Here is a 21,701-nt window from a genome sequence, read left to right as displayed (position 1 = left end):
TTTAGGTAGCCTGGGTTTCACTGTGTATTTGGTGGGTGATTGTTCCTGTCTCTGTGTAGTGTTCACCAGATAGGCTGTAATAGGTTTCACGTTCCGTTTTTTGTATTTATTGGTTATTTCATGTATCGTTCCGTTTTTCTTCATTAAAGACATGAGTAACCACCACGCTGCATTTTGGTCCGACTCTCCTTCAACAAACGAAGAACGCAGTTACAACATCAGTCAGGAAGTTAAAGCTTGGTCGCAAATGGGTCTTCCAAATGGACAATGACCCCAAGCATACTTCCAAAGTTACGGCAAAATGGCTTAAGGACAACAAAGTCAAGGTATTGGAGTGGCCATCACAAAGCCATGACCTCAATCCTATAGAAAATGTGTGGGCAGAACTGAAAAAGCGTTTGCAAGCATGGAGGCCTACAAACCTGACTCAGTTACACCAGCTCTGTCAGGAGGAACTGGCCAAAATTCACCCAACTTATTGTGGGAATGTTGTGGAAGGTTACCCAAAATGTTTGACCCAAGTTAAACAATTTAAAGGCAACGCTACCAAATACTAATTGAGTGTATGTAAACATCTGACCCACTGGGAATGTGATGAAAGAAATTAAAGCTGAAATAAACAATTCTCTACTGTTATTCTGACATTTCACATTCTTAAAATAAAGTGGTAATCCTAACTGACCTAAAACAGGGTATTGTTTCTAGGATTAAATGTCAGGAATTGTACATTGTAAATGTATTTGGCTAAGGTGTATGTAAACTTCCGACTTCAACTGTAGTAACTAAAGAGCACCGACAGGCAACATGCACACGACGGGGATGCGTTGGCAAATCAGCGCTAGTTTCCTTATGATGAGCAGAAATTATACTTGATAACTGAAGATTAAAACTATTGGCTCCGTTGGGAGGGAATGGGAGGGTGAGAGCTGCGATGCAAAATTTATTGACACATGATTGTAAGGTTATGCAACATTAGTGGTAAGGACACAAAGGACTGTGCCGACAAGGTCAGGTGTGTCATATCTCTAGAATGGATCCAATAAGAACGCCATTTTAAAGGTATCCTTAGTGATACAAACTGTCTGCAACAAAGACAGTAAATCCAAGAGCCTTTTCTCCTCAGCAGTTTGAAATTGTTCAATTTACAAAGTACTTCCTATGTGTGCTTGACTTTCAGGCTCTTTACCTACGGCCTGATGTCCTCGTTCAACTTCAACGGCCATCACGCGAAGCGGGGACTCGGAAACACAACGGTGTACTCTGTTGTCAATGGTACCTACAAACATGTCATTATTCTGTAGTATATTTTGTATTAATAACTGGGTGATTTTGAGCCCTGAAAGTTGATTGGCTAACAGCCATGGTATATTTGAGCAATAATACATGACAGCCCATGTGTTACGATGACATTTGTATCATGGCTGTGAGTGTCATAGCCATAAAAACAAAGTCCTCTGGGTTTTGTGGTGCCGTAACCACACAATACAGGGTTACAGTCTGTATCCAGGCAACGCTGAGTTGTGTTGTGTATAAGAACAGCCTTTACCACACCCTCCCATTACTTAAAGGGTTACTAAGGTTACAGCCTGTATCCAGGCAACGCTGAGTTGTGTTGTGTATAAGACCAGCCTTTACCACACCCTCCCATTACTTAAAGGGTTACTAAGGTTACAGTCTGTATCCAGGCAACGCTGAGTTGTGTCGTGTATAAGAACAGCCTTTACCACACCCTACCCATTACTTAAAGGGTTACTAAGGTTACAGTCTGTATCCAGGCAACGCTGAGTTGTGTTGTGTATAAGAACAGCCTTTACCACACCCTACCCATTACTTAAAGGGTTACTAAGGTTACAGTCTGTATCCAGGCAACGCTGAGTTGTGATGTGTATAAGAACAGCCTTTACCACACCCTCCCATTACTTAAAGGGTTACTAAGGTTACAGCCTGTATCCAGGCAACGCTGAGTTGTGTCGTGTATAAGAACAGCCTTTACCACACCCTCCCATTACTTAAAGGGTTACTAAGGTTACAGCCTGTATCCAGGCAACGCTGAGTTGTGTCGTGTATAAGAACAGCCTTTACCACACCCTACCCATTACTTAAAGGGTTACTAAGGTTACAGTCTGTATCCAGGCAACGCTGAGTTGTGTTGTGTATAAGAACAGCCTTTACCACACCCTCCCATTACTTAAAGGGTTACTAAGGTTACAGTCTGTATCCAGGCAACGCTGAGTTGTGTTGTGTATAAGAACAGCCTTTACCACACCCTCCCATTACTTAAAGGGTCACTAAGGTTACAGCCTGTATCCAGGCAACGCTGAGTTGTGATGTGTATAAGAACCCCCTTTACCACACCCTACACATTACTTAAAGGGTTACTAAGGTTACAGTCTGTATCCAGGCAACGCTGAGTTGTGATGTGTATAAGAACCCCCTTTACCACACCCTACACATTACTTAAAGGGTTACTAAGGTTACAGCCTGTATCCAGGCAACGCTGAGTTGTGTCGTGTATAAGAACAGCCTTTACCACACCCTACCCATTACTTAAAGGGTTACTAAGGTTACAGCCTGTATCCAGGCAACGCTGAGTTGTGTCGTGTATAAGAACAGCCTTTACCACACCCTACCCATTACTTAAAGGGTTACTAAGGTTACAGTCTGTATCCAGGCAACGCTGAGTTGTGTTGTGTATAAGAACAGCCTTTACCACACCCTCCCATTACTTAAAGGGTTACTAAGGTTACAGTCTGTATCCAGGCAACGCTGAGTTGTGTTGTGTATAAGAACAGCCTTTACCACACCCTACCCATTACTTAAAGGGTTACTAAGGTTACAGTCTGTATCCAGGCAACGCTGAGTTGTGTTGTGTATAAGAACAGCCTTTACCACACCCTCCCATTACTTAAAGGGTTACTAAGGTTACAGTCTGTATCCAGGCAACGCTGAGTTGTGTTGTGTATAAGAACCCCCTTTACCACACCCTCCCATTACTTAAAGGGTTACTAAGGTTACAGTCTGTATCCAGGCAACGCTGAGTTGTGATGTGTATAAGAACAGCCTTTACCACACCCTACCCATTACTTAAAGGGTTACTAAGGTTACAGTCTGTATCCAGGCAACGCTGAGTTGTGATGTGTATAAGAACAGCCTTTACCACACCCTACCCATTACTTAAAGGGTTACTAAGGTTACAGTCTGTATCCAGGCAACGCTGAGTTGTGATGTGTATAAGAACAGCCTTTACCACACCCTACCCATTACTTAAAGGGTTACTAAGGTTACACAATCAAAATGACCTGCTCTGTCTGTTTTAATAGGCTTCTTATTCTTATTTTGTCTCCTAAACCAATTATTCATTTGCATGGTGGTAATTTGTGCCGTCCCTTTTTGAGAAGAATGGTTTTAGGAGCTTGGCAATTTAGATGTATTTTAATTTCGCCTTTATTTAACGAGGCAAGTCAGTTAAGAACAAATTTTTATTTACCGAGGAACAGTGGGTCGACTGCTTTTTTCATGGGCAGAACGACAGATTTTTACCTTGTCAGCTCGGGGATCTATCCAGCAACTCTAACCACTAGGTCTCCCTCCCGCCCCCCACCTTGATCATGTGACCCTAATGACCTTTTAATTTATTGACACTTATTTTGTATTTTGCTATGCTGTAGCCCTTCATAAAAGACCTGTACCATTTGTTGTTCTTCATTAGAGCAGACTCTCTCTTATGTCATTATGCTGGTGTTGTTCAGCTGTCTGGCCTGTTATCAATTAGTCCTTACTATTACTTAATTTCATCACACAGCCTACTAGTCCTGCATTTAAATACATTCAAGCATTCTCTTGAATAATTAGCCTACAGGCTGTACAATGGCCTAAATAATATATATATATTTTTTTTAAATCATTAGTACACGTCAACTCTCTGGTGCACCTATAATTTATTGCGTTGTTTACACTCTACCAAGCAATCATGAACAATATATATATATATATATATATTCAGTATATAGTAGCCAACAGCGCTTGTCCGTCACATCGACGCAGCGCTGTCTCCTTCCTCTTCCTCCGAGCTCAAGTCACATGTCTTCCATACGTCTGACGTCATCTGCTTTCGTCTCCAGAGCGACCAGTCGGATAAACATTCCCCCATTTTTTTTTCAAGTTGATTTGTTTACTTGCGATCTCTGAATACTGACAAATATATTAGGCTACAGTTGTTCACCAATGAATGTGATTATATAGACGGACATTTAGAAAACAAATTCAATGTAGATAGAATTTATACCGTGTTGCATGATGGGAAAACAGTCGAACAGTGATATAATATAGTAAAACAAGATGCATCGCTTTTTCTTCGCCTTGTCCGCAACTGTATTCGTAAACGTCATTAAACTTTGTTCGATATGATGTGGTATTATCAGTAGTAGAAGTGGTAACCGTGAGTCAAACACCTTGGTCCTGGCATCACTCCTCCTCTACCAACGTGTACAACTCATACTTACCTGGCAAGGGAGACACCGTGATCACGAAGGCGGTTCACCCAGGGCGAGGCTCAGCCATTGCACTCCGGCTGTGCTGACCCCTGCGAATTTCTCAAATGTGGAAATCTCGATTGCATAATTTCTGGTAGTGGGGGACTGCGTTCGCGCTCTCCCCTGATCTTAATGTTAAAAATAATGTAGAAGCGTATTTCATTGGGTTTGTTTTAAACTCGCATTTCTATTGAGTTTCGTGTTGAGAAGGACATTTGTCAACATTTACATGTTCTTATCAGATGAATGGCTATAGAATGTAGGGTCTGTTTAAAAGTCAACTAAGGCCTCAGAGATACATTTTTGTCTTCTGATAACCCGGATGTGTGTGATGTGTTATTGTAGCACTGGTGATTATTGCCTGTCATGGCCTGATAATGTCAAGGAAAAGGCCTACTTGTGAATGGATCATTTTGTGCCCTCATGACGTAATCTGGATTGAGGTCTTTTATTTGCTAGATTATTAAATCATTTATAGGACAGTTTGTAATTTAAGACCACAGTAAATGTCAAACATTACCATGCCACAGTCATTTCCCTGGTCAACCATTACCATGACAACAGACATTTCCCTGGACAACTATTACCATTCCACAGTCATTTCCCTGGTCAACCATTACCATGCCAGAGACATTTCCCTGGACAACTATTACCATGACAACAGACATTTCCTTGGTCAACCATTGCCATGCCATAGACAAGTCCTTGGTCTACCATTCCACAGACATTTCCCTGGTCAACCATTGCCATGCCATAGACAAGTCCCTGGTCTACCATTCCACAGACATTTCCCTGGTCAACCATTACCATGACAACAGACACTTTCCCTGGTCAACCATTACCTTGACAACAGTCATTTCCCTGGTCAACCATTACCATGCCACAGTCATTTCCCTGGTCAACCATTACCATGCCACAGTCATTGCCCTGGTCAATCATTACCATGACAACAGACATTTCCCTGGTCCACTTATTTCCTGATGAAATCAGTCAATAAGATGGATTCTGTTGTTCCAAGATGCAGATCCATTCCACAGACATTTCTGCAGGTTTTTTTTTGTGCTGTGAGAATGTGAAGTGAGGTATTCTGCCAAAATGTATTTAGGCATATTGAAATACTTCAGTTTAACCCCGATCGCGAGTATCATCCTGTCTATTGACAGATACAATTACAAATACGAGTATGGCCATGTCACTGTACATAGATCTTTCTATTTTCATCTTCTACTGTGTTATTGACTACGTTTGTTTACGTGTAACTCTGTGTTGTTGTTTTTGTCGCTTTGCTTTATTCTTGGCCAGGTCGCAGTTGTAAATGAGAACTTGTTCCCAACTGGCCGACCTGGTTAAATAAAGGTAAAATAAAATAAACACCCCTTGTAGCTACTACTGTGTCTTTGTTGACGTTGAAGGCTACTGTTTCTCCTCCGTATCTGTGGGTCGTATGCCACCCTGTGGTCGATGGTGGAATCATATTTTACTGAGAGCAGAAAACAAGCGTGATGAAACTATTCCTACAACGTCTGGAACGCTACAAAACACCAGAAATGAGTGGTGTCTTTCGGTTGGCTGTGTGCACGAATGTGATTTCAGCATTTTGGTACATCGCCCTACTTGTGTGTAACCAGACGGACATTTTAGAGAAAATATCCAATGTGTATATAATTTCTACCGTGTTGCATGATGGGAAAACAGTCGAACAGTGATATAATATAGTAAAACAAGATGCATCGCTGTTTCTTCGCCTTGTCCGCAACTGTATTCGTAAACGACATTAAAACCTGTTCAATATGATGTGGTATTATCAGTAGTAGAAGTGCTAACCGTGAGTCAAACCCCTTTGTCCTGGAAGGAGGTCTCCTCTACCAACGTGTACAACTCATACTTACCTGGCAAGGGAGACACCGTGATCACGAAGGCGGTTCACCCAGGGCGAGGCTCAGCCATTGCACTCCGGCTGTGCTGACCCCTGCGAATTTCTCAAATGTGGAAATCTCGATTGCATAATTTCTGGTAGTGGGGGACTGCGTTCGCGCTCTCCCCTGATCTTGATGTTAAAAGAAAAAAAAAGGATCGGATATAATGTTTTAACTCGGGGTTCTACTGAGTTTCGTGTTGAGAAGGAGATTAGTCAGCATTTTCTTACTTATCAGTTGCATGACTATTGAATGTGGCATTAGAATGACATTTGGCTTGTCAACAATTACCACGCCACAGACATGTTCCTGGTCCACTTATTACAACCCACTTTGACATTTACAACCCACTGCCATTACAACACACTGACAACACAACACACTTTGACATTACAACCCACTGACATTACAACCCACTTTCACATTACAACCCACTGACATTACAACCCATTGACTTTACAACCCACTAACGTTACAACCCACTGACATTACAACCCACTGTGACATTACAACCCACTGACATTACAATCCACTGACATTACAACCCACTATGACATTACAACCCTCTGACATTACAACCCACTTTGACATTACAACCCAGTGACATTACAACCCAGTGACATTACAACCCACTATGATATTACAACACACTGACAACACAACACACTTTGACATTACAACCCACTGACATTACAACCCATTGACATTACAACCAACTTTGACATTACAACCCACTGACATTACAACCCACTGACATTACAACCAACTTTGACATCACAACCCAGTGACATTACAACCCACTGACATTACAACCAACTTTGACATTACAACCCACTGACATTACAACCAACTTTGACATTACAACCCAGTGACATTACAACCCACTTTGATATTACAACCCACTGACATTACAAACCACTGACATTACAAACCACTGACATTACAACCCACTATGACATTACAACCCACTATGACATTACAACCCACTTTGACATTACAACCCACTATGACATTACAACCCACTTTGACATTACAACCCACTGACATTACAACCCACTGACATTTTAAAACACTGACATTACAATCCACTTTCACATTACAACCCACTGACATTACAACCCACTGACATTACAACCCACTTTCACATTACAACCCACTTTCACATTACAACCCACTGACATTACAACCCACTGACATTTCAAAACACTGACATTACAATCCACTTTCACATTACAACCCACTGACATTACAACCCACTGACATTACAATCCACTGACATTACAACCCACTGACATTACAACCCACTTTCACATTACAACCCATTGACTTTACAACCCACTAACGTTACAACCCACTAACGTTACAACCCACTGACATTACAACCCACTGTGACATTACAACCCACTGACATTACAACCCACTGACATTACAACCCACTATGACATTACAACCCTCTGACATTACAACCCACTTTGACATTACAACCCAGTGACATTACAACCCACTTTGACATTACAACCCACTTTGACATTACAACCCACTTTGACATTACAACCCACTGACATTACAACCCTCTGACATTACAACCCACTTTCACATTACAACCCACTTTCACATTACAACCCACTGACATTACAACCCACTGCCATTACAACCCACATATACATTACAACCCACTGACAATACAACCCACTGACATTACAACCCACTAACTTTACAACCCACTGACATTACAACCCAGTGACATTACAACCCACTGACATTACAACCCACTATGACATTACAACCCGCTGACATTACAACCCACTTTGACATTACAACCCACTGACATTACAACCCACTATGACATTGCAACCCACTATGACAATGCAACCCGCTGACATTACAACCCACTTTCACATTACAACCCACTGACATTACAACCCACTGACATTACAACCCACTGACATTACAACTCATTATGACATTACAACCACTTTGAGAATGTGTAGGAAGGTATTTTGCCATCTATTTAGACATGTTAAAATGATTCGTTTTTCATCCTATCTGACTATCAACTGTAAATGTACAGATTAATTTACAAATACGAGTATGGCCATGTCAGCACAAACCCGAGTAGTTAATACTGTGTCTTGTTGATGAAGTAGTAGGCTACTGTTTCTCCTCCGTATCTGTGGGTCGTATGCCACCCTGTGGTTGATGGTGGAATCACATTTTACTGAGAGCAGAAAACAAGCGTGATGAAACTATTCCTACAACGTCTGGAACGCTACAAAACACCAGAAATGAGTGGTGTCTTTCGGTTGGCTGTGTGCACGAATGTGATTTCAGCATTTTCAGCACATCTCCCTACTTGTGTGTAACCAGACGGACATTTAGAGAAAATATTCAATGTGTTTAGAATTTCTACCGTGTTGCTTGATGGGAAAATAGTTGGTCCGTGATATAATATAGTAAAACAAAATGTATTGCTTTTTCTTCGCCTTGTCCGCAACTGTATTCGTAAACGTCATTAAACCCTGTTCAATATGATGTGGTATTATCAGTAGTAGAAGTGGTAACCGTGAGTCAAATACCTTTGTCCTGGAAGGAGCTCTCCTCTACCAACGTGTACAACTCATACTTACCTGGCAAGGGAGACACCGTGATCACGAAGGCGGTTCACCCAGGGTGAGGCTCAGCCATTGCACTCCGGCTGTGCTGACCCCTGCGAATTTCTCAAATGTGGAAATCTCGATTGCATAATTTCTGGTAGTGGGGGACTGCGTTCGCGCTCTCCCCTGATATTAATGTTAAAAGTAATTTCACCTTAAAATGTATTTGATAGTCGGAGTGTTGAATCATGAGTTATGTTGAGTTTCCTGTATCAGGATATTTATCACCTAGTGGTCTGTAGTCCTAGTCCTGGTGGTGTGTAGTCCTAGTGGTGTGTAGTCCTTGTCCTGGTGGGGTGTAGTCCTAGTGGTCTGTAGTCCTAGTCCTGGTGGTGTGTAGTCCTAGTGGGGTGTAGTCCTAGTGGTCTGTAGTCCTAGTCCTGGTGGTGTGTAGTCCTAGTGGTGTGTAGTCCTAGTGGTGTGTAGTCCTAGTGGTCTGTAGTCCTAGTGGTGTGTAATCCCAGTCCTAGTGGTGTGTAATCCCAGTCCTAGTGGTGTGTAATCTCAGTCCTAGTGGGGTGTAGTCCTAGTGGTGTGTAGTCCTAGTGGTCTGTAGTCCTAGTGGTCTGTAGTCCTAGTGGTGTGTAATCTCAGTCCTAGTGGTGTGTAGTCCTAGTGGTCTGTAGTCCTAGTGGTCTGTAGTCCTAGTGGTCTGTAGTCCTAGTGGTGTGTAATCTCAGTCCTAGTGGTGTGTAGTCCTAGTGGTCTGTAGTCCTAGTGGTCTGTAGTCCTAGTGGTCTGTAGTCCTAGTGGTGTGTAATCTCAGTCCTAGTGGTGTGTAGTCCCAGTCCTAGTGGTGTGTAATCCCAGTCCTAGTGGTGTGTAGTCCTAGTGGGGTGTAGTCCTAGTGGTCTGTAGTCCTAGTGGTGTGTAATCTTAGTCCTAGTGGTGTGTAGTCCTAGTGGTCTGTAGTCCTAGTGGTCTGTAGTCCTAGTGGTGTGTAATCTCAGTCCTAGTGGTGTGTAGTCCCAGTCCTAGTGGTGTGTAGTCCCAGTCCTAGTGGTGTGTAATCCCAGTCCTAGTGGTGTGTAGTCCCAGTCCTAGTGGTGTGTAATCCCAGTCCTAGTTGTGTGTAGTCCCAGTCCTAGTTGTGTGTAGTCCTAGTGGTGTGTAATCCCAGTCCTGGTGGTGTGTAGTCCCAGTCCCAGTGGTGTGTTACCTCAGTCCTAGTTGTGTGTAGTCCTAGTGGTGTGTAATCCCAGTCCCAGTGGTGTGTAATCCCAGTCCTAGTGGTGTGTAATCCCAGTGCTGGTTGTGTGTAGTCCCAGTCCTAGTGGTGTGTAATCCCAGTCCTAGTGGTGTGTAGTCCTAGTGGTGTGTAGTCCCAGTCCTAGTGGTGTGTAATTAGATAAATCTCATACCTTTGTAGCAGCAAGCACATTTAGATGTAAAAAGTGCATTCCTCTATGCCCAAAGACAGACCCCAGATCTGCACTCTATAGTTCCTCTGTCCTCTTGTCTGTCTCGACTTGGCATCAAGTGTTGCAGTTCACTCCCTGTGTTCTCCTCTTCGCCAATCAATAACTAATTAGTGACCTTAATTTGTCAATCAAGTGCAAGGAAGGAGCGAAAACCCGCTCACACTCGGCACTCAGTGAAATTATCTTGACGCTGTAGATGATCAAGTTCTAAATCTGTCCAATTTTTTAACCCCTGGATTTTTATTTAGAATTTTTGGGGAATTTAACCAGGAAGTCAGAGGTCTTTTCTCAATTTGATTTGCTCAACTCCTACATTCTCTCCCCTTCCTCTCTGGCCTCCTTTTGAAAAATCGCGGAGAGGCGGCGAGGGAGAGGAAACAAAAACGAGCTTGTATGAAATGAGACTCCTCCACCACTCTCGCTTCATCAGGCAGATGACGTCGAAAAGGGGTGGATCCCGAAATAAATGCATAAATTGCATGGCGGCAGGGTAGCCTAGTGGTTAGAGTGTAGAGGAGGCAGGGTAGCCTAGTGGTTAGAGTGTAGAGGTGGCAGGGTAGCCTAGTGGTTAGAGTGTAGAGGTGGCAGGGTAGCCTAGTGGTTAGAGTGTTGAGGCGGCAGGGTAGCCTAGTGGTTAGAGTGTAGAGGAGGTAGGGTAGCCTAGTGGTTAGAGTGTAGAGGCGGCAGGGTAGCCTAGTGGTTAGAGTGTAGAGGAGGCAGGGTAGCCTAGTGGTTAGAGTGTAGAGGAGGTAGGGTAGCCTAGTGGTTAGAGTGTAGAGGCGGCAGGGTAGCCTAGTGGTTAGAGTGTAGAGGAGGTAGGGTAGCCTAGTGGTTAGAGTGTAGAGGAGGTAGGATAGCCTAGTGGTTAGAGTGTAGAGGAGGTAGGGTAGCCTAGTGGTTAGAGTGTAGAGGAGGTAGGATAGCCTAGTGGTTAGAGTGTAGAGGCGGCAGGGTAGCCTAGTGGTTAGAGTGTAGGGGCGGCAGGTAGCCTAGTGGTTAGAGTGTAGGGGTGGCAGGGTAGCCTAGTGGTTAGAGTGTAGAGGTGGCAGGGTTGCCTAGTGGTTAGAGTGTAGAGGCGGCAGGGTAGCCTAGTGGTTAGAGTGTAGGGGCGGCAGGTAGCCTAGTGGTTAGAGTGTAGGGGTGGCAGGGTAGCCTAGTGGTTAGAGTGTAGAGGTGGCAGGGTTGCCTAGTGGTTAGAGTGTAGAGGCGGCAGGGTAGCCTAGTGGTTAGAGTGTAGGGGCGGCAGGTAGCCTAGTGGTTAGAGTGTAGGGGTGGCAGGGTAGCCTAGTGGTTAGAGTGTAGAGGTGGCAGGGTTGCCTAGTGGTTAGAGTGTAGAGGCGGTAGGGTAGCCTAGTGGTTAGAGTGTAGAGGCGGCAGGGTAGCCTAGTGGTTAGAGTGTAGAGGTGGCAGGGTAGCCTAGTGGTTAGAGTGTAGAGGCGGCAGGGTAGCCTAGTGGTTAGAGTGTAGAGGTGGCAGGTAGCCTAGTGGTTATAGTGTAGAGGCGGCAGGGTAGCCTAGTGGTTAGAGTGTAGGGGTGGCAGGGTAGCCTAGCAGTTAGAGTGTTGGACTAGTAACCAGAAGGTTGCAAGTTCAACTCCCCAAGCTGATGAGGTACAAATCTGTCCTTCTGCCCCTGAACTTCTGTTCCGAGGCTGTCATTGAAAATAATAATTTGTTCTTATCTGACTTGCCTAGTAAAAATAAAAGTCATTTAAAAAAAAACAATTCTAGATAAAACAATAAGTAGCCTACTGTTTTTACATGTCTGTATGCTATTCTCCTCAGACAGAACAACAGCTGATTAAAAGGGTGTGTGGAGGAGATATCAAAACTCTTCTGTGAAGGACTCAGGTAGGACACACATGACTTTCCTCAGTGAAAGGCGACTATCGAGGAGGGGAGGATAAGTCTTCCGTTCGACCTACTAATGAACTGACAACTCCTCAACCACTTATCGGTTTCCGGGTCACGGAGGAGAGAGGGCGGGGGAGAGAGGACTGAGGAGAGAGGACGGAGGAGAGAGGGCGGAGGAGAGAGGGCGGAGGAGAGAGGACGGAGGACTGACTTTTTCCCCAAATGAGAAAAGACCATAGAATTTATAGAAATGCTGCCAGTTTCACAATGATGGGACGTGGAGAGGAAGAAGCATCTTCAATCAGATCCGTGTCAAGTTAGAGTGATTTTTTTAAAATCAAAAAACAAGTTTCCACAGTTTATTAATCAACATGATACAGAACATTACTGAAATATGATAGAAGATTGAAGTTATAATTTAGCCTGAACATGACATGGCTTATTATAGCAATGATGGGATAGAGATGTGACACCATACATTTATAATGCGCAATGATTCACTATAGGTCATATTAAATAAACCTGTATTATTTTACAAGGTGGCGTAGACCTACAGGCCAGGTATGCCTATGTAGAAGACATGAATCAGTCTCATGGTCTGAGTTATGAGTTAGCCGTGCCCAAATAAGGACATTTCCTCTTGGTCTCATTGGTCAAGACGTTGGTTTTCTCCCGTGGGAGATCGGGGGTTCATGACTACATCTGACATTTATAAAGGCCTATCTCACCCCAACCAATATGTACCATTGACCAATGTCCTTATTTGGGCAGGGCTACCTCATAACCAAACCATGACCCTGATTCATGTCTTCTACAAAGGCATACCTGGCCTCAGTTGTCAACATCTACTTTTATCTCATGCTATCTTACTAGAAGGTGAAACAGAGCACATCAGTGAGACTCCAGGCTAACTTGACCAATCCAATACTAGATGGTGAAACAGAGCACATCCGTAGGCCTCCAGGCTAACTTGACCAATCCAATACTAGAGGGTGAAACAGAGCACATCCGTAGGCCTCCATATTGTCTGGAATAACAACAGCAGAATAGCAGAAGAGGGTAACGTGGATGATATTGTCTGGAACAACAACAACAGCAGAATAGCAGTGAAATGTGTGAGAGGTTTTGATACTGCATCCAGGAAACAGGGTGTAGTAACCTCATAAGTCCAGCAGGTGGTGTGAGTGAGGCAGCAAACCATCCCGTTCAGACAGTCCCTCAAGTTAGTTCTAAATGACAAAACACTCGGTACCTGATCTATCTACACAACACATTTCTACACCTGAACACGTAATGTTTTGATTTTTAACGTTGCACCCACCTGAACAGACCCTCTTGCAGATGTATTTCTCCCGCTAGCTACAGATGAGCTTTCATTTCCAATCTCTAACCTTAACCATTAGATCAGGGGTGTCAAACTCATTTTGTCCCGAGAGGCGCCACCGGTATTCAACGAGGTCCGGAGGACCGCACTCAAAACGGGTTATATTTCCTTGCCGTCAAAATTTGCACTAAATAGACCTCCATTCATAGTTTTTGGAATGTGCATTGCTCCCTGACTGTCTAGTGATTATTAGCAATCTGGAAATGCATGAATATAGGTCCATTATCCTTTCTACACAGCACCGCCAGGTAGTGACGGTGAGGAGTCTGTAATATAGAGACTAGCACCACCAGGTAGTGACTGTGAGGAGTCTGTAATATAGAGACTAGCACCACCAGGTAGTGACTGTGAGGAGTCTGTAATATAGAGACTAGCACCACCAGGTAGTGACTGAGGAGTCTGTAATATAGAGACTAGCACCACCAGGTAGTGACTGTGAGGAGTCTGTAATATAGAGACTAACACCACCAGGTAGTGACTGTCAGGAGTCTGTAATATATAGACTAGCACCACCAGGTAGTGACTGTCAGGAGTCTAATATATAGACTAGCACCACCAGGTAGTGACTGTGAGGAGTCTGTAATATAGAGACTAGCACCACCAGGTAGTGACTGAGGAGTCTGTAATATAGAGACTAGCACCACCAGGTAGTGACTGTGAGGAGTCTGTAATATAGAGACTAACACCACCAGGTAGTGACTGTCAGGAGTCTGTAATATATAGACTAGCACCACCAGGTAGTGACTGTCAGGAGTCTAATATATAGACTAGCACCACCAGGTAGTGACTGTGAGGAGTCTGTAATATAGAGACTAGCACCACCAGGTAGTGACTGAGGAGTCTGTAATATAGAGACTAGCACCACCAGGTAGTGACTGTGAGGAGTCTGTAATATAGAGACTAGCACCACCAGGTAGTGACTGTGAGGAGTCTGTAATATAGAGACTAGCACCACCAGGTAATGACTGAGGAGTCTGTAATATAGAGACTAGCACCACCAGGTAGTGACTGTGAGGAGTCTGTAATATAGAGACTAGCACCACCAGGTAGTGACTGTGAGGAGTCTGTAATATAGAGACTAACACCACCAGGTAATGACTGAGGAGTCTGTAATATAGAGACTAGCACCACCAGGTAGTGACTGAGGAGTCTGTAATATAGAGACTAGCACCACCAGGTAATGACTGAGGAGTCTGTAATATAGAGACTAGCACCACCAGGTAGTGACTGTGAGGAGTCTGTAATATAGAGACTAACACCACCAGGTAGTGACTGTGAGGAGTCTGTAATATAGAGACTAGCACCACCAGGTAGTGACGGTGAGGAGTCTGTAATATAGAGACTAGCACCACCAGGTAGTGACGGTGAGGAGTCTGTAATATAGAGACTAACACCACCAGGTAATGACTGAGGAGTCTGTAATATAGAGACTAGCACCACCAGGTAGTGACTGTGAGGAGTCTAATATATAGACTAGCACCACCAGGTAGTGACTGTCAGGAGTCTAATATATAGACTAGCACCACCAGGTAATGACTGAGGAGTCTGTAATATAGAGACTAGCACCACCAGGTAGTGACGGTGAGGAGTCTGTAATATAGAGACTAGCACCACCAGGTAGTGATGGTGAGGAGTCTGTAATATATAGACTAGCACCACCAGGTAGTGACTGAGGAGTCTGTAATATAGAGACTAGCACCACCAGGTAGTGACGGTGAGGAGTCTGTAATATAGAGACTAGCACCACCAGGTAGTGACTGTCAGGAGTCTGTAATATAGAAACTAGCACCACCAGGTAATGACTGAGGAGTCTGTAATATAGAGACTAGCACCACCAGGTAATGACTGAGGAGTCTGTAATATAGAGACTAGCACCACCAGGTAGTGACTGTGAGGAGTCTGTAATATAGAGACTAGCACCACCAGGTAATGACTGAGGAGTCTGTAATATAGAGACTAGCACCACCAGGTAGTGACTGTGAGGAGTCTGTAATATAGAGACTAGCACCACCAGGTAATGACTGTCAGGAGTCTGTAATATAGAAACTAGCACCACCAGGTAGTGACTGTCAGGAGTCTGTAATATAGAGACTAGCACCACCAGGTAGTGACAGTGAGGAGTCTGTAATATAGAGACTAGCACCACCAGGTAGTGACTGTGAGGAGTCTGTAATATAGAGCCTAGCACCACCAGGTAGTGACTGTGAGGAGTCTGTAATATAGAGACTAACACCACCAGGTAATGACTGAGGAGTCTGTAATATAGAGACTAGCAACCACCAGGTAGTGACTGTGAGGAGTCTGTAATATAGAGACTAGCACCACCAGGTAGTGACTGTGAGGAGTCTGTAATATAGAGACTAGCACCACCAGGTAGTGACTGTCAGGAGTCTGTAATATAGAGACTAGCACCACCAGGTAATGACTGAGGAGTCTGTAATATAGAGACTAGTACCACCAGGTAGTGACTGTGAGGAGTCTGTAATATAGAGACTAGCACCACCAGGTAGTGACTGAGGAGTCTGTAATATAGAGACTAGCACCACCAGGTAGTGACTGTGAGGAGTCTGTAATATAGAGACTAGCACCACCAGGTAGTGACGGTGAGGAGTCTGTAATATAGAGACTAACACCACCAGGTAGTGACTGTGAGGAGTCTGTAATATAGAGACTAGCACCACCAGGTAGTGACTGTGAGGAGTCTGTAATATAGAGACTAGCACCACCAGGTAGTGACTGTGAGGAGTCTGTAATATAGAGACTAGCACCACCAGGTAGTGACGGTGAGGAGTCTGTAATATAGAGACTAGCACCACCAGGTAATGACTGAGGAGTCTGTAATATAGAGACTAACACCACCAGGTAGTGACTGTGAGGAGTCTGTAATATAGAGACTAGCACCACCAGGTAGTGACTGTGAGGAGTCTGTAATATAGAGACTAGCACCACCAGGTAGTGACGGTGAGGAGTCTGTAATATAGAGACTAGCACCACCAGGTAGTGACTGTGAGGAGTCTGTAATATAGAGACTAGCACCACCAGGTAGTGACTGAGGAGTCTGTAATATATAGACTAGCACCACCAGGTAGTGACTGTCAGGAGTCTGTAATATAGAGACTAGCACCACCAGGTAATGACTGAGGAGTCTGTAATATAGAGACTAGCACCACCAGGTAGTGACTGAGGAGTCTGTAATATAGAGACTAGCACCACCAGGTAATGACTGTCAGGAGTCTGTAATATAGAGACTAGCACCACCAGGTAGTGACGGTGAGGAGTCTGTAATATAGAGACTAGCACCACCAGGTAGTGACGGTGAGGAGTCTGTAATATAGAGACTAGCACCACCAGGTAGTGACTGTGAGGAGTCTGTAATATAGAGACTAGCACCACCAGGTAGTGACTGAGGAGTCTGTAATATAGAGACTAGCACCACCAGGTAATGACTGAGGAGTCTGTAATATAGAGACTAGCACCACCAGGTAGTGACGGTGAGGAGTCTGTAATATAGAGACTAGCACCACCAGGTAATGACTGAGGAGTCTGTAATATAGAGACTAGCACCACCAGGTAGTGACTGTGAGGAGTCTGTAATATAGAGACTAGCACCACCAGGTAGTGACGGTGAGGAGTCTGTAATATAGAGACTAGCACCACCAGGTAATGACTGAGGAGTCTGTAATATAGAGACTAGCACCACCAGGTAGTGACTGTGAGGAGTCTGTAATATAGAGACTAGCACCACCAGGTAGTGACTGTCAGGAGTCTGTAATATAGAGACTAGCACCACCAGGTAGTGACTGTGAGGAGTCTGTAATATAGAGACTAGCACCACCAGGTAATGACTGAGGAGTCTGTAATATAGAGACTAGCACCACCAGGTAGTGACTGTGAGGAGTCTGTAATATAGAGACTAGCACCACCAGGTAGTGACTGAGGAGTCTGTAATATAGAGACTAGCACCACCAGGTAGTGACGGTGAGGAGTCTGTAATATAGAGACTAGCACCACCAGGTAGTGACGGTGAGGAGTCTGTAATATAGAGACTAGCACCACCAGGTAGTGACGGTGAGGAGTCTGTAATATAGAGACTAGCACCACCAGGTAGTGACTGTGAGGAGTCTGTAATATAGAGACTAGCACCACCAGGTAGTGACTGTCAGGAGTCTGTAATATAGAGACTAGCACCACCAGGTAATGACTGAGGAGTCTGTAATATAGAGACTAGCACCACCAGGTAGTGACTGTCAGGAGTCTGTAATATATAGACTAGCACCACCAGGTAATGACTGAGGAGTCTGTAATATAGAGACTAGCACCACCAGGTAATGACTGAGGAGTCTGTAATATAGAGACTAGCACCACCAGGTAGTGACGGTGAGGAGTCTGTAATATAGAGACTAGCACCACCAGGTAGTGACTGTCAGAGTCTGTAATATAGAAACTAGCACCACCAGGTAATGACTGAGGAGTCTGTAATATAGAGACTAGCACCACCAGGTAATGACTGAGGAGTCTGTAATATAGAGACTAGCACCACCAGGTAGTGACTGTGAGGAGTCTGTAATATAGAGACTAGCACCACCAGGTAATGACTGAGGAGTCTGTAATATAGAGACTAGCACCACCAGGTAGTGACTGTGAGGAGTCTGTAATATAGAGACTAGCACCACCAGGTAATGACTGTCAGGAGTCTGTAATATAGAAACTAGCACCACCAGGTAGTGACTGTCAGGAGTCTGTAATATAGAGACTAGCACCACCAGGTAGTGACAGTGAGGAGTCTGTAATATAGAGACTAGCACCACCAGGTAGTGACTGTGAGGAGTCTGTAATATAGAGCCTAGCACCACCAGGTAGTGACTGTGAGGAGTCTGTAATATAGAGACTAACACCACCAGGTAATGACTGAGGAGTCTGTAATATAGAGACTAGCAACCACCAGGTAGTGACTGTGAGGAGTCTGTAATATAGAGACTAGCACCACCAGGTAGTGACTGTGAGGAGTCTGTAATATAGAGACTAGCACCACCAGGTAGTGACTGTCAGGAGTCTGTAATATAGAGACTAGCACCACCAGGTAATGACTGAGGAGTCTGTAATATAGAGACTAGTACCACCAGGTAGTGACTGTGAGGAGTCTGTAATATAGAGACTAGCACCACCAGGTAGTGACTGAGGAGTCTGTAATATAGAGACTAGCACCACCAGGTAGTGACTGTGAGGAGTCTGTAATATAGAGACTAGCACCACCAGGTAGTGACGGTGAGGAGTCTGTAATATAGAGACTAACACCACCAGGTAGTGACTGTGAGGAGTCTGTAATATAGAGACTAGCACCACCAGGTAGTGACTGTGAGGAGTCTGTAATATAGAGACTAGCACCACCAGGTAGTGACTGTGAGGAGTCTGTAATATAGAGACTAGCACCACCAGGTAGTGACGGTGAGGAGTCTGTAATATAGAGACTAGCACCACCAGGTAATGACTGAGGAGTCTGTAATATAGAGACTAACACCACCAGGTAGTGACTGTGAGGAGTCTGTAATATAGAGACTAGCACCACCAGGTAGTGACTGTGAGGAGTCTGTAATATAGAGACTAGCACCACCAGGTAGTGACGGTGAGGAGTCTGTAATATAGAGACTAGCACCACCAGGTAGTGACTGTGAGGAGTCTGTAATATAGAGACTAGCACCACCAGGTAGTGACTGAGGAGTCTGTAATATATAGACTAGCACCACCAGGTAGTGACTGTCAGGAGTCTGTAATATAGAGACTAGCACCACCAGGTAATGACTGAGGAGTCTGTAATATAGAGACTAGCACCACCAGGTAGTGACTGAGGAGTCTGTAATATAGAGACTAGCACCACCAGGTAATGACTGTCAGGAGTCTGTAATATAGAGACTAGCACCACCAGGTAGTGACGGTGAGGAGTCTGTAATATAGAGACTAGCACCACCAGGTAGTGACTGTGAGGAGTCTGTAATATAGAGACTAGCACCACCAGGTAGTGACGGTGAGGAGTCTGTAATATAGAGACTAGCACCACCAGGTAGTGACTGTGAGGAGTCTGTAATATAGAGACTAGCACCACCAGGTAGTGACTGAGGAGTCTGTAATATAGAGACTAGCACCACCAGGTAATGACTGAGGAGTCTGTAATATAGAGACTAGCACCACCAGGTAGTGACGGTGAGGAGTCTGTAATATAGAGACTAGCACCACCAGGTAATGACTGAGGAGTCTGTAATATAGAGACTAGCACCACCAGGTAGTGACTGTGAGGAGTCTGTAATATAGAGACTAGCACCACCAGGTAGTGACGGTGAGGAGTCTGTAATATAGAGACTAGCACCACCAGGTAATGACTGAGGAGTCTGTAATATAGAGACTAGCACCACCAGGTAGTGACTGTGAGGAGTCTGTAATATAGAGACTAGCACCACCAGGTAGTGACTGTCAGGAGTCTGTAATATAGAGACTAGCACCACCAGGTAGTGACTGTGAGGAGTCTGTAATATAGAGACTAGCACCACCAGGTAATGACTGAGGAGTCTGTAATATAGAGACTAGCACCACCAGGTAGTGACTGTGAGGAGTCTGTAATATAGAGACTAGCACCACCAGGTAGTGACTGAGGAGTCTGTAATATAGAGACTAGCACCACCAGGTAGTGACGGTGAGGAGTCTGTAATATAGAGACTAGCACCACCAGGTAGTGACGGTGAGGAGTCTGTAATATAGAGACTAGCACCACCAGGTAGTGACGGTGAGGAGTCTGTAATATAGAGACTAGCACCACCAGGTAGTGACTGTGAGGAGTCTGTAATATAGAGACTAGCACCACCAGGTAGTGACTGTCAGGAGTCTGTAATATAGAGACTAGCACCACCAGGTAATGACTGAGGAGTCTGTAATATAGAGACTAGCACCACCAGGTAGTGACTGTCAGGAGTCTGTAATATATAGACTAGCACCACCAGGTAATGACTGAGGAGTCTGTAATATAGAGACTAGCACCACCAGGTAATGACTGAGGAGTCTGTAATATAGAGACTAGCACCACCAGGTAGTGACGGTGAGGAGTCTGTAATATAGAGACTAGCACCACCAGGTAGTGACTATCAGGAGTCTGTAATATAGAGACTAGCACCACCAGGTAATGACTGAGGAGTCTGTAATATAGAGACTAGCACCACCAGGTAATGACTGAGGAGTCTGTAATATAGAGACTAACACCACCAGGTGTACCTGTATCTGTACCCCCCCCCTCCCCTCCTCTCTCTCTGTAGCCCCCCCCTCCCCTCCTCTCTCTCTGTATCCCCCCTCCCCTCCTCTCTCTCTGTATCCCCCCTCCCCTCCTCTCTCTCTGTATCCCCCTCCCCCCCTCTCTCTCTGTATCCCCCCCTCCCCTCCTCTCTCTCTGTATCCCCCCCTCCCCTCCTCTCTCTCTGTATCCCCCCTCCCCTCCTCTCTCTCTGTACCCCCCTCCCCTCCTCTCTCTCTGTATCCCCCCCCCCCTCCTCTCTCTGTATCCCCCCCCTCCCCTCCTCTCTCTGTACCCCCTCCCCTCCTCTCTCTCTGTATCCCCCTCCCCTCCTCTCCCTCTGTATCCCCCTCCCCTCCTCTCTCTCTGTATCCCCCCTCTCTCTCTGTATCCCCTCCTCTCTCTCTGTATCCCCCCTCCCCTCCTCTCTCTCTGTATCCCCCCTCTCTCTCTGTATCCCCTCCTCTCTCTCTGTATCCCCCCCCCCCTCCTCTCTCTCTGTATCCCCCCTCTCTCTCTGTATCCCCTCCTCTCCCTCTGTATCCCCCCTCCCCTCCTCTCTCTCTGTATCCCCCCTCTCTCTCTGTATCCCCTCCTCTCTCTCTGTATCCCCCCTCCCCTCCTCTCTCTCTGTATCCCCCCTCCCCCTCCTCTCTCTGTATCCCCC

At 45.0% G+C, this 21,701-nt stretch overlaps 3 non-coding genes across 3 annotated transcripts; all 3 read left to right on the top strand.

Annotated features, from left to right (window-relative positions):
• The first annotated feature begins 4,494 nt into the window (after positions 1-4,494).
• Positions 4,495-4,658, top strand: LOC135538201 (U1 spliceosomal RNA). Its single transcript, XR_010455337.1, has one exon. It is a non-coding gene; the product is annotated as a U1 spliceosomal RNA (small nuclear RNA).
• Positions 4,659-6,413: 1,755 nt separating this feature from the next.
• LOC135538199 (U1 spliceosomal RNA) lies at positions 6,414-6,577 on the top strand. Its single transcript, XR_010455336.1, has one exon. It is a non-coding gene; the product is annotated as a U1 spliceosomal RNA (small nuclear RNA).
• A 2,490-nt stretch (positions 6,578-9,067) lies between these two features.
• LOC135538198 (U1 spliceosomal RNA) lies at positions 9,068-9,231 on the top strand. Its single transcript, XR_010455335.1, has one exon. It is a non-coding gene; the product is annotated as a U1 spliceosomal RNA (small nuclear RNA).
• Positions 9,232-21,701: the final 12,470 nt, after the last annotated feature.

The sequence above is a fragment of the Oncorhynchus masou genome, unplaced genomic scaffold, assembly GCF_036934945.1.
Source record: "Oncorhynchus masou masou isolate Uvic2021 unplaced genomic scaffold, UVic_Omas_1.1 unplaced_scaffold_930, whole genome shotgun sequence".
Taxonomy (NCBI): domain Eukaryota; kingdom Metazoa; phylum Chordata; class Actinopteri; order Salmoniformes; family Salmonidae; genus Oncorhynchus; species Oncorhynchus masou.
The sequence above is the reverse complement of the archived record's forward strand: the minus strand, read 5'-3'. Positions and strand labels throughout refer to the sequence as shown.